This window comes from Cetorhinus maximus, chromosome 4 (assembly GCF_964194155.1).
Source record: "Cetorhinus maximus chromosome 4, sCetMax3.hap1.1, whole genome shotgun sequence".
NCBI lineage: Eukaryota > Metazoa > Chordata > Chondrichthyes > Lamniformes > Cetorhinidae > Cetorhinus > Cetorhinus maximus.
Window position 1 is genome coordinate 23,634,220 of NC_135882.1, and position 13,307 is coordinate 23,647,526.

The window sequence follows — 13,307 nt, forward strand, 5'->3', positions numbered from 1 at the left end:
GCTTTCTCTGCCTTCATGCCCTTATAACTGCCCTTATTTAAGTTTAAATACCGGTCTTGGACGCACTCGTTTCTCCCTCAAAATGAATGTAAAATTCACATCAGTGACTAACTCAAGACTCTACACATAGAGAGCTGGCCCACACTACTCTGCTATTGGATATTAAGATCATGTGACCTTACATTACACTGCTTGTGGTACAGCAAGCAATTCAAGTGGGGGGAGCACAAAGGAATGTAGAGGTAGTAGGGGACAGCATAGTTAGGGGGCTTGGCAATGTTCCCTGTAGCAAGGAGCAAGAGTCCAGACAGCTATGTTGCTTTCCCGGTGCTAGGGTTCGGGACATTTGTTCAGGGTTGGAGAGGGACTTGCAGTGGTAGGGGGAGAATCTAGTGGTCATGGTCCATGTAGGTACCAATGACATAGGAAGGATGAGGAAGGAGGCTCCATATAGTCAGTATGAGCAGCTAGGCACCAAATTAAGAAGCACACCTCAAAGGTAATAATATCTGAATTATTACCTGAGCCACGTGCAAATTGGCATAGGGCAAATAAGATTAGAGAAATGAATGCGTGGGTCAAAGGCTGGTGTGGGAGAAGTGGGTTCTGGTTCGTGGGGCACTGGCACCAGCATTGGGGAAAGTGGGATCTGTACCGTTGGGACAGCTGAACTGTGCTGGGGCTGGTGTCCTCGCGAGCCGCATAACTAGGGAAGTAGATAGGGTTTTAAACTGAATAGTGGGGGCAAGGGATCAAATATGGGAAGATGTGGCAAACCAATGAGTAGAGACAAGGCAAGAGAGAAAGGTATTAATATGGGAAATAATAAACAAACTATGACAGGAAGGGATAGACAGTACAAATCTAAGTGTAAAACAGCAGTCAAGGCTAAAGGTTATAAAAATAGTAAGGACAAAACTAAAGGCTCTGTATCTGAATGCACATAGTATTCAAAACAAAACAAATGAACTGATAGCTCAAATAGAAATAATTAAGTCCAATCTGATATCCATTACAGAGGCATGGCTACAGGATGACATAGATTGGGACCTGAGTATTCCGAAGGATAGGAAGCTAGGAAAAGGTGGAGGGGTGGCTCTGCTAATTAATGATGGTATGAGTGCATTGGAGGAGGATGACCTAAGTTCAGGAAACCAGGATGTAGAAGCGATATGGGTTGAGATGAGAAATGATAAAGGCAAGGAATTACTTGTGGGAGTACTGTACAGGCACCCTAATTGTAACCAAATGATAGGACAGAGCATAAAGGAAGAGATAATGGGAGCAATAATCATGGGAGATTTTAATCTACACATAGACTGGAAAAATCAGATGTGCAAAGATAGCCTAGATGAAGAGTTCATAGAATGTTTTTGTGATAGTTTCTTAGAACAGCATATCCTCTTGTCAACCAGAGAGCAGGCTATACCAGACCTGGTATTGTGCAACGAAATAGGATTAATTGTTAACCTCATAGTGAAGGCACCCCTGGGTAGCAGCCATCATAATATGATTGAATTTTACATTTAGTGTGAGGGAGAGAAGAGTGGGTCTAAGGTTTAAGCTTAAATAAGGGCAGTTATGTGGGGATGAAAGCAGAGCTAGCTAAAGTGAACTGGCAAATGAGATTAAGGGATAGGTCAACAGAAAATCAGTGGCAAACATTTAAAGGGATATTTCAGAATACACATAATAGATACATTTAAACGAGAAAGAAAAATTCCAAGGGAAGAACTCACTTTTTAATGTAAAAAAGTTAAAGACCATCAGTGGAATTTTCCGTGCCCGCTGACGTCAGATGTGCTCGGTGGCGTGAGCAGACAGTATGGCAAGAAGACCAAAAATTGGTTTCACGATGTCATGAAACCAGTTTGCGATTGTCCACTCAGCCCGTTTATGGTGAGCCACGTTTTCCACCATTGAACGTTGGGACCTCATTGTAATACATCATCAAATTATTATTATAAGGCTAGAGTGCCGGACTCATCCCCCCCACCCCCCCCTCCCACCACCGGATTGTCCACCCTCGTTGGCGTGATTACTCTCTGACATGTTTCACAACAGCACATAAAAGGCATGCACTTGGCGGGCTGCAATTTGAGGTGAGTGCACAGTAATGTTGCGGAGTGCTCATGAGGGATGCTTGTTGGACTTCAAGGGCGAGGCGCATGGGGGGGCGGGGTCAAAGGCTGCCCTCCGGTTGAGGCGACTTTGGTGGGGGGTAGGGGTGGGGCGGAGTGGGCAAAGGCAGCCCTGAAGTTGAAGGCAGCGCACGAGCACATGCAGGGTAGGGGGTTGGTAGGTGAGGGAAGTGGCTGCACATTAGGGACACCTTGTATAAAGTGACCATTCCTCTGCAGCTGAGACAGCTCAGGCGCAGCCACATGGAGTCGGGCCTCTAGCTTATCTGACCACTCAAGCAACACAGAGGCATGAAAGTGCCACAAAATGCTCCAGACCTTTTCACCCCTCGGGCACAGATTGCAAACTAATGAGCATTTTAATGGACTGCAGAACAGTTCGACAACTGGGCACGTTGTACAATCTCCTTGCTAAAGCTGGCCGTGGAGCAGTCAGTGGTGGAGATGTTCATAGCCCCTTGCGATGTCATCAACCCGGTTTGGACCAGTCTCCCCCATGGTTCAAGTTAACAGTGCAGTGTGTGCTAGGAGAATGCCTGCGCCTGAGCTGAGAGCACAGCATGCAGTCCAATGGGTCAAGCTGCCGCCAATCGGTCAGGTGGAGTGGGGCGGCGGAAGGCAGGGTATCGGATAGCCAATCTCTGGCCATCCAAATGGTGGCCAGCACTCTCTGTGATGTTAAGGGGCCTTCAGACTTAACCAAGAGAGGTTCTTAGAACACCCATGCTAATCCACAGGTCTTTCTCTTTCATCCAGCATGAGGAGTACATCACGATCATGGATCCTAGGCAAGGCACCAGAAACGACAATGGCAATCGCAGCCCTGTCGACCCTGCAAAGTCCTCCTCACTAACATCTGGGGGCTAGTGCCAAAATTGGGAGAGCTGTCGCACAGACTAGTCAAGCAACAGCCTGACATAGTCATCCTCATGGAATCATACCTTACAGATAATGTCCCAGACACCACCATCACCATTCCTCGGTATGTCCTATCCCACCGGCAGGACAGACCCAGCAGAGGTAGCGGCTCAGTGGTATATAACCAGGAGGGAGTTGTTCTGGGAGTCCTCAACATTGACTCCGGACCCCATGAATTCAGGCCAACCATAGGCGAGGAAACCTCCTGCTGATTACCACATACCGCCCTCCCTCAGCTGATGAATCAGTGCTCCTCCATGTTGAACACCACTTGGAGGAAGCACTGAGGGTGGCAAGGGCACAGAATGTCCATTACCAAGAGTGGCTCCGTAGCACCGACTGAGCTGGCCGAGTCCTAAATGACATAGCTGCTAGACTGGGTCTGCGGCAGGTGGTGAAGGAACCAACAAGAAGGAAAAACACACTTGACCTCATCCTCGCCAAACTGCCTATCACAGATGCACCTGTCCATTACAGTATCGGTAGGTGTGACAGCTGCACAGTCATTGTGGAGACGAAGTCCCGCCTTCACATTGAGGATACCCTCCATCATGTTGTGTGGCATTACCACCATGCTAAATGGGATAGGTTTCGAACAGATCTAGCAGCTCAAGAGTGGGCATTCAAGAGATGCTTTGGGCCATCAGCAGCAGCAGAATTGTACTCGAACACAATCTGTAACTTCATGGCCCAGCATATCCCCCCAATCTACCATTATCATCAAGCAAGGGGATCAACCCTGGTATAATGAAGAGTGCAGGAGGGCATGCCAGGAGCAGCATACCTAAAAATGAGGTGTCAGCCTGGTGAAGCTATCACATAGGACTTATGCCAAACAGCATAAGCAGCAACTGATAGAGCTAAGCGATTCCACAACCAAGGGATCAGATCTAAGCTCTGCAGTCCTGCCACATCCAGTAATGAATGGTGGTGGACAGTTAAACAACTCACTGGAGGAGGAGGCTCCACAAATATCCCCCTCCTCTATGATGGAGGAGCCCAGCACATCAGTGCACAACAATCTTCAGCCAGAAGTGCCAAGTGGATTATCTATCTCGGCTTCCTCCGGAGGTCCCCAGTATCACAGATGGCAGGCTTCAACCAATTTGATTCACTCCACTTGATATCAAGAAACAGCTGAAGGCTGGATACTGCAAAGGCTATGGGCCTTGACTATATTCTGGCAATAGTATTGGAGACTTGTGCTCCAAAACTTGCCACACCCCTGGTCAAGCTGTTCCAGTACAGGTACAACAATGGTATCTACCTGGCTATGTGGAAGATTGCCCATGTATGTCCTGTACATGAAAAGCAGGACAAATCCAACCCGGCCAATTACTGCCCAATCAGTCTACTCTTGATCATCAGTAAAGTAATGGAAGTGGTCATCAACAGTACTATCAAGCGGCACTTCCTTAGCAATAACCTACGCGCTGACGCAATGTTTGAGTTCCGCCAGGACTACTCAGCTCCTGACCTCATTACAGCCTTGGTTCAAACATGGACAAAAGAGCTGAACTCCAGAGGTGAGGTGAGAGTGACTGCCCTTGACATCAAGACAGCATTTCACCGAGTGTGGCATCAAGGAGCCCTAGCAAAACTGGAGTCAATGGGAATCAAGGGGAAAACCCCACCGCTAGTTGGAGTCATACCTAGCACAAAGGGAGAAGGTTGTGGTTGTTGGAGGTCAGTCATTTCAGCTCCAGGACATCACTGCTGGATTTCCTTAGGGTAGTGTCCTCGGCTCAATCATCTTCAGCTGCTTCATCAATGACCTTCCTTCCATCATCAGGTCAGAAGTGGGGATGTTTGCTGATGATTGCACAGTGTTCAGCACTACTTGTGACTCCTCAGATACTGAAGCAGTCCATGCCCAACTGCAGCAAGACTTGGATAATATCCAGGCTTGGGCTGACAAGTGGCAAATAACATTCGCACCACACAAGTGTCAGGCAGTGACCATCTCCAACAAGAGAGAATCCAATCATTACCCCTTGATGTTCGATGGCATTACACTCACTGAATCCCCCACTATCAACATCCTAGGGGTTACCATTGACCAGAAACTAAATTGGTCTAGCCATATAAATACTGTGGTTACAAGAGCAGGAATGAGGCTAGGAATCCTGCGACATGTAACTCACCTCCTGACTCTCCAAAGCCTATCCATCATGTACAAGGCATAAGTTAAGAGTGTGATGGAATACACCCCACCTGCCTGGATAAGTGCATCTCCCACAACACTCAAGAAGCTTTACACCATCCAGGACAAAGCAGCCCGCTTGATTGGCAGCCCATCCACAAACATTCACTCGCTCCAGTACCGTCGCACAGTAGCAGCAGTGTATACCATCGACAAGATGCACCGCAGGAATTCACCAAGGCTCCTTAGACAGCACCTTCCAAACCCACGAACACTACCATCTAGAAGGACAAGGGCAACAGATAGATGGGAACACCACCACCTGGAAGTTCCCCTCCAAGACACTTACCATCCTGACTTGGAAATATATCGCTGTTCCTTCACTCTCACTGGGTCAAAATCCTGGACGTCCCTTCCTAACAGTACTGTGGGTGTACCTACACCACATGGACTGCAGCGGTTCAAGAAGACAGCTCACCACCACCTTCTCAAGGGCAACGAGGGGTGGGCAATAAATGCTGGCCCAGCCAGCGAAGTCCACATCCTGTGAATGAATAACAAAATCTAGCTGTATGCTGCGTGGCGTACAGTGAGCGAAGATGATGGAGAAGAGAACGACTGAGGCGCCTGACAGCGCAGAGGGAGGAACAGCACCCTCTGGAAGAAGGGGCAGCTGAGGCTCCCGTACACACTGCTGAAGAGCCACAGCGAGTCGTCGCTGGTCGGCGCCTAGCTAGACCCAGGTCTATAGGTGTCGCCTTTCATTCCTGCAGATAACCGAGAACCAGTGTTGCTAAAACTGCGCATGTCGAGGGAACTGGTCGGTCACATCTGCCAGCTACTGTAGGATTTGGCGCCATGTGCACATGGAAGACATCCACTGCCAGTGGCCATGAAAGTGACAGCGGTACTCAATTTTTACACCAGTGGCTCCTTTCATGGCTCCACAGGTGACCTCTGTGGGATATCACAAGCTTCCACCCACAAATGTATCCATGAGGCCATGGATGACATCTTCACGAGGGAACATAACTTTGTGCATTTTGCCCGGGATCAGGAAAGCCAGGATGCAAGAGCGATTGGATTTGCCCAGATCTCAGGTTTTCCACAGGTGCAGGGCGCCATTGACTGCACTCACGTGGCACTCAGATCTCCGTCACAACACGTGATCAACTATGTCAACCACAAGGGATTCCATTTGCTGAATGTGCAGCTGGTGTGCGACCACCACAAACGCATCCTGCAGGTCTGTGCATGGTTTCCAGGGACTGTGCACAACTCCTACATTCTCAATCGGTCACAGACCCCTGTGTCTTCCAGGGTCAACAGAGGCTGCAGGGATGGCTCCTCAGGGACAAGGGCTATCTGCAGAGGACATGGCTGATGACACCCATGCGGCAGCCTCAGACTGCAGCAGAGCGAAGGTATAACGAGGCTCATGCTGCAACTCACAACTTGGTGGAGCAGACCATCAGGATGCTGAAAATGAGGTTCTGGTGCCTGGGCTGGTCTGGTGGAGCCCTGCACTATATTCCACTGAGGGTGTCATGCATCATTGTTGCCTGCTGCGCCCTTCACAACCTGGCGCTGCAACGGGGAGAGGAGCTGGCTGAGGAGGAGGTGCAGGAGCTGGAGGTCTCCTCCGATGAGGAGGAGGTCGACGGTGATGAGGGTGAGGAGGTCCTCGAAGGCGACGACGATGCTGGCCAGAGGAGGCAGGTGCGCTCGGGAGGGCCTCAAAGCTGCTAGATTTGTGAAGGATCATGACGACATGCAGTGAGGAGACACCATGAGATCCTCACATTGCTTCTATGATATTTTGACACCAGCCTAGCTTATGGCAGTGCACATATCCTCTGTGATAAGGCTCCTGTCATGAAGATGCAGTGGAGGCCCTAATAGTCTGTCAATTGCAGGAGGATGATGACAACATGCAGTGAGGACACTCCATAGATCTTCACATAGCCCCTGAGAATGTCTGACTCCTGTCTGGCCGAGGGCAGCTGTCATGAAGCTATTAATGTGTGTATATATTATTGGAAAATATTTTTCTTTTAAAATAGAGGTTTAGCTTGTGGGTACGTTTTCATTGGATTAAAGCCAGCTAGTCTGGGTGCTTTGATGTGTACTAGTTTTTATATGTAAGAGAGATAGTTTGCATTTGTATTTTTTGAATAAAGCATTCAAGAAGTGGGGTGAAAACTGACATCTGTCTAGCAGATACCAGCAATGTGTTTATATTACTAATAAAAATGGTATTATGACGGGTTTTATTGTTAGAGAGGCTTAGTTCAGAGGTTGGTGATACAGTGAGAATTTACATTCAATGGACAGTGGTAGGTATAACATCGGCAGTGTTGTGTGTGCAGGGTAGAGGCAATGTGAGATCTAAAGGCAGCTGTAAGCCTCCAACTGTCTCCAAAGGAACCAAAGTGAAAAGAACCTCATTTTGAATTCGTAAGATGAAAATGCTTTGTCTGGTGTCTGGTTAAGTCTATGGGTTGCTGTTGCCTTAATGGAGATTAGTTTGGGAATTTGTTATAAGTTATAATGGTAGTAATTTGTAGCCATGTGTATATCTATTTTAACCTGTGTAAATTAATAAAATGTTTCATTTATTTTAACGTAAAACCTCGAAAACTGGTGGTCTGATTCCTGAATTTAGAGTCACATCTCAAACATAGCACTTAAAATGATAGGTTATGACAGTTGTTTAAAGTTTCTCTTTGAGATTTTTAAATAACTCCGCTTTACCAACTGCATCAGTCATAACACATCTCGCTTGCGCTATATGATCAGGGTCATAACATAGAGATGGAGCCATGAAACTTTAAAAGCATCTGATCCTTGGTCTTCCTTCAACACCTGATCCCTTCAGGAGTGCAGCATCACTGGTCACAGATACTGAAGAGATGGGGGCCAGCCCCACCTTAAAGTGGCCTGTGAAACAGGACACATCACTCACAGCATGGTTCTCTGATGGATGTTGCACTGCTGGATCCTCACTTGGTAGAGCACCGCCGACTTCACTGTCAGCACAGGAATGGTCGATATTCTTGCCGGCCAGCTGGACGACTCTATTTTCAAAGTCCGTGAGGACCTTAATTCCAGGTATTCCATCAGTCTGCTACCTCTCCCTCTCGTTGTGTGCCAGCTTGTCCTGCATGAATAGAGATGGAGATAGTGTAAACAGAACACCTCCCAGGCCCGATGATAAGTATTCCTGACATGTGTGGGTGGTGAGTGGTCCCATGGGCAGGATGAGGACAATGAAGGTGTTTGTGAGAGAGTGAATGGTGATGTCCCTTGAAGTGATAATGAGTGAGGGCCCTGTGGATGTGTGATGGGTTTGTGAGTGTGAGTTGAGAGTGCTGAGTAGAGTCACTTACCCTGGCAGAATGGAAGAGATCATTCATCCTCTTGCAGCACTGGCTGTCCTCTTTTGTAGGGCATTGGTACTGATCACCGCTGGCGCCGCCTCCTAAGGCGGATTGGTGACATTGCTGCCCATTCTGCGGTCAGAGCTGGGTTAGAGGACATCACAGTGAGCTTCCAATGCATCCAAAAGGCACTCGAGGGATGCGTAATTGAACTTGGGTGCTGCAGTCTTTTTGCCTTTCATGCAATGTCTTCTTTGTAACAGTCGTGGGCTGGAAGCAGTGAGACGTGTGTGCGCAGCTGCACTTTAACCATGGCACCCAGCGTGATGAAGTGGCGAGGTGATGGCGTGGTGGGTGAATGAGAGCCTGCCCACCATGTTTCCTGGGAATGCATAATTAATGCGTTGGTTTTGGGAAGATATGGCATGAAAAGCCACCATTGCGGTCGGCAGGTAAAACGTCATTTTACCTGCCCGCTACCGCACTTAGTGCAAATCTGGGACTGTTCTGCCCAGTATCAAACTTAAAAAAAAAAGCATATAATTGTGGCAAGACTGGTGGCAGGTCATAAGATTAGGCAGAATATAAAGAACAGCAAAGAATGACAAAAAGATTGCTAAGGAGGGAAAAATTAGAGCACAAGAGAAAGCTAGCGAGAAATATAAATTCGAATAGTAAGAGTTTCTAAAGATACTTCAATGAGAAAAGAATTAACAGAGTGAATGTTGGTCCTATAGAAAGTGAGTCTGGGGAATTAATAATGGAAAACAAAGAGATGGCAGATGAATTGAACAGGTATTTTGCACCGGTCTTCACTATAGGGGATACAAGTAACATCCCAGAAATAGCTGCAAGTTAGGAGTTGGAAGGGAGGGAGGAACTCAGGAAAATTATGATCACCAGGGAAGTGGTACTTAGCAAATTGTTGGAGCTGCGGGCTGATAATTTCCTGGATCTTGATGGTCATCATCCTAGGGTCTTAAAAGAGGTGGCTAGTGAGACAGCTGATACATTGGTTATAATTGGTTATAATTTTCCAAAATCCCCTGGATTTGGGGAAGGTGCCATTAGATTGGAAACTAGCAAATGTAACTCTTTATTCAAAAAAGGAGGGAAACAGAAGCAGGAAGCCATAGGCCAATTAGCTCAACATTTGTCATTGGATAAATGTTAGAAGCTATTATAGCTATATGTTATAGTACTTAAAAAATTCAAGGTAATCAGGCAGAGTCAACATGGTTTTGTGAAAATAAAATCATGTTTAACCAATTTATTGGAGTTCTTTGAAGGAGTCACACGTGCTGTGGATAAAGGTGGATGTACTTAGATTTCCAGAAGGCATTTTATAAGGTGCCATATCAAAGGGTATTGCAGAAAATAAAAGCTAATGGTGTAGGTGGTAACGTATTGGTATGGATAGAAGATTGGCTAGTTAGCAAGAAACAGAGGGTAGCCATAAATGGGTCTTTTGCTAGTTAGCAGGATGTAACGAGTGGTGTGCCACAGGGATCAGTGCTGGGGCCTCAACTTTTTACAATTTATATAAATGACTTGGATGAAGGGACAGATGGTATATTTGCTAAATTTGCTGATGATACGAAGATAGGTAAGAGAGTAAGTTGTGAAGAGGACATAAGGAGGCTACAAAGTGACATAGGTAGGTTAAGTGAGTGGGCAAACGTCTGGCAAATGGAGCATAATGTGGGCAAATGTGAAATTGTCCATTTTGGCAGGAAGAATAAAAAAGAAGCATATTATCTGAATAGTGGGAGACTGCAGAGCTCTGAGATATGGAGGGGTCTGGGTGTCCTAGTGCATGAATCGCAAAAAGCTAGTATGCAGGTACAACAAGTAATTAGGAAAGCTAATAGAATGTTATTGTTTATTGCGAGGAATTGAATATAAAAGTAGTGAGATTATGCTTCAGTTGTACAGGACTCTGGTGAGACCACATCTGGAGTACTCTGCACTGTATTGGTCTCCTTATTTAAGGAAGGATATAAATGCATTAGAAGCAGTTCAGGGAAAGTTTACTAAACTAATACCAGGAATGGGTGGGTTATTTTTTGAAGAAAGATTTGACGGGCTAGGCTTGTATCTGCTGGAGTTTAGGAGTGTAAGAGGCAACTTGATTGAAACATATAAGAACCTGAGGGGTCTTGACATGTAGAAAGGATGTTTCCTCTTGTGGGATAATCTAGAATAAGGGGTCACTTGTCAAAAATAAGAGGTCATCCATTTAAGACAGAGATATGAAGAAATCTTTTCTCTCAGAGGGTAGTGAGTCTTTGGAACTCCCTCAATAGGCAGTGAAAGCAATGTCTTTGAATGTTTTCAAGGCAGAGGTAGACAAATTCTTCATAAACAAGAGGGTGAAAGGTTATCATTGGTAGGCAGGAGGTTACAGTCTTATCAGCCATGATCTTATTAAATGGTGGAGCAGGCTCGAAGGGCCAAGTGACCTATTCCTGCTCCGAACTCATAGGTTCGTATGTCTGAACTTTCTATATTCAGCCTGGTTCTCACTTGTAAGCTTTATATCTGTCATATGCACCTTTTTTCTGCTTCACCTTACTCTTTATCTCTTTTGTCATCGAGGGAGCTCTGGCTTTTATTATTTCTCCCCCCCTTGGGAATGTACGTATATATTTCCCTACTTTACTACAGTCTCTTCCCTGAATCCAGGGAATTTTGGAAAATTATAACCAATGCATCAGCTATCTTTACTAGCCACTTCTCTTAAGACCCTCGGATGATGTCCATCAAAACCCGGGGAATTGTCATGTGTGCTCTGACCGGAGGCAAATCCTTGGCCCATTGTCTGCTGACGCTTCATTCTGAGCTGTTTTTCTTGGCAGCTTTTCTCATTGGTGGTTTGCCATTGCTTTCACTCTCAAAGGTTCCCACCAGAACTATACAAACGTCCCAGATGATGGACATGGCCATCTTCGCCTCAAAGGACGAACAACTGATCTTACTGATCCCTCAGTTTATTTGTCTCTTTGCCATTTTGACAACTCATTACACCTAGATTGACGATCAAATATTGACTGTTCCTGCTGTATTTGGAGTCCGTGCAGCAGTTCAAGATGGTAGCCCATTCCTACCTTTTTCAATAACTAGAGATTAGTGATGAATATGGCATTGCCAGTGCCAGCCATGTCCAATGCACACATTTGCATTAATCTATTTTGTCGCATTATGAATTGCATTTCTGAACACAATTATGTTTATCTGCAAACCTGGTTTCAAAGGAATTAAAGGGTTAAAAGGTTCCAAAATAGCATTTTAATTTTTCTGCAATGGCAGTCATTTATTTGTGTTCAATTCACTAACGAAAGAATGCAGGCAAAGTGGAATGTTCATTTGAATTTTTAGAAAAGTGTGAGAGTAAAGCAGGATTTTGTTCTTCAAACATTAAAAAAAACATTTTTTCAGCTGGCAAAACTGTTTTGAAGGACAGATGGTTAATTACAAACTTTTCTTGTTCTGTGCATCTTATTTTTGTCAAGCTTTTATGTTTTACATTTCACTTAATGACAAATACGTTTATGAATTGCCTTTTAAAACACAAGCTCAGTTTATTATCCAAAGTGTGCAGCATGAGACTTTAATCCTGTAAATGGATCATTACAATTAGGTCAATTGTTATTACCTAATAACAACCCGGTGTCATCCTGATTGGTTATTTATCAAGAGCAAACCATTAAAACACAATATTACTAAAAACAAATCTGTGAGAAATAAATTTGTTCACTAACCATGCTTAATGCTTGCAAATTGATATACATATTTTTCAATACATTGATCAGAGGTTTACTAAAATAAATTACCTTCAACCAAATTATCCATGATTTCTGTATTTTAAATTAAATTCTATTAGACCATCATCAAAAACATAGAACTTATAACTGATTAGCTGCTTTCCTTGACTTGGCAACAAAAAGTGATAATAAGTGGACAAGAGGGGCAGTGACTACTAATGTAGACACAGCTGATGCCACCAAGGGTTACCTCTTGACCTTCTCTTTTGACTCCTCCTTGTTTCCCATGCTGCAGAGTTTAAAACTAGGGGGTCATAGTCTCAGAATAAGGGGTCAGCCATTTAGGAGTGAGATAAGGAGGTATTTCATCATTCAGAGGGTTGTGAATCTTTGGAATTCTCTACCCTAGAGGGCTGTGAATGCTCAGACGTTGAGATTTTAAGATTTAAGATTTTTAGCCATATGGCCTACCCCTGCTCCAATTTCCTATGTTCTTATAGCCCCAGGTGGAAAATTGTCTGCAACCCATCAACCATACTTATATGCTTACATGCACTTAAGCCGATACACTCCAAACTCAGTTAACTTTCTGCTCAATGACCTGTACTGCCATCGTGAACTCTTGTGAGGGTGCGACTCATCATTCTAATCAGAGGGAGAGCTGTCTAATGCCTTAAGTCTCTGTCCATGTGGTCCATCAGTCTGTCCATCTGATGTCGCAATCTCTCCATGGTGGAGCTGACTTTGGAGCCCCAAAGTCTGGATGGCTTTCATTGAAAACTTTCATTGAAACTTCAAAAGCTGAGCTAGAACATTGAAATATAATGTGAATAAGTGTGAAGTTATTCACTTTGGTAGTAAAAAACAGAAAAGCAGAATATTTCTTAAATAGTGAGAGGTTAGGAAGTGTGGACATCCAAAGCGACCTGTGTGTCCTTGTTCCTGAGTCACTATAAGTTAG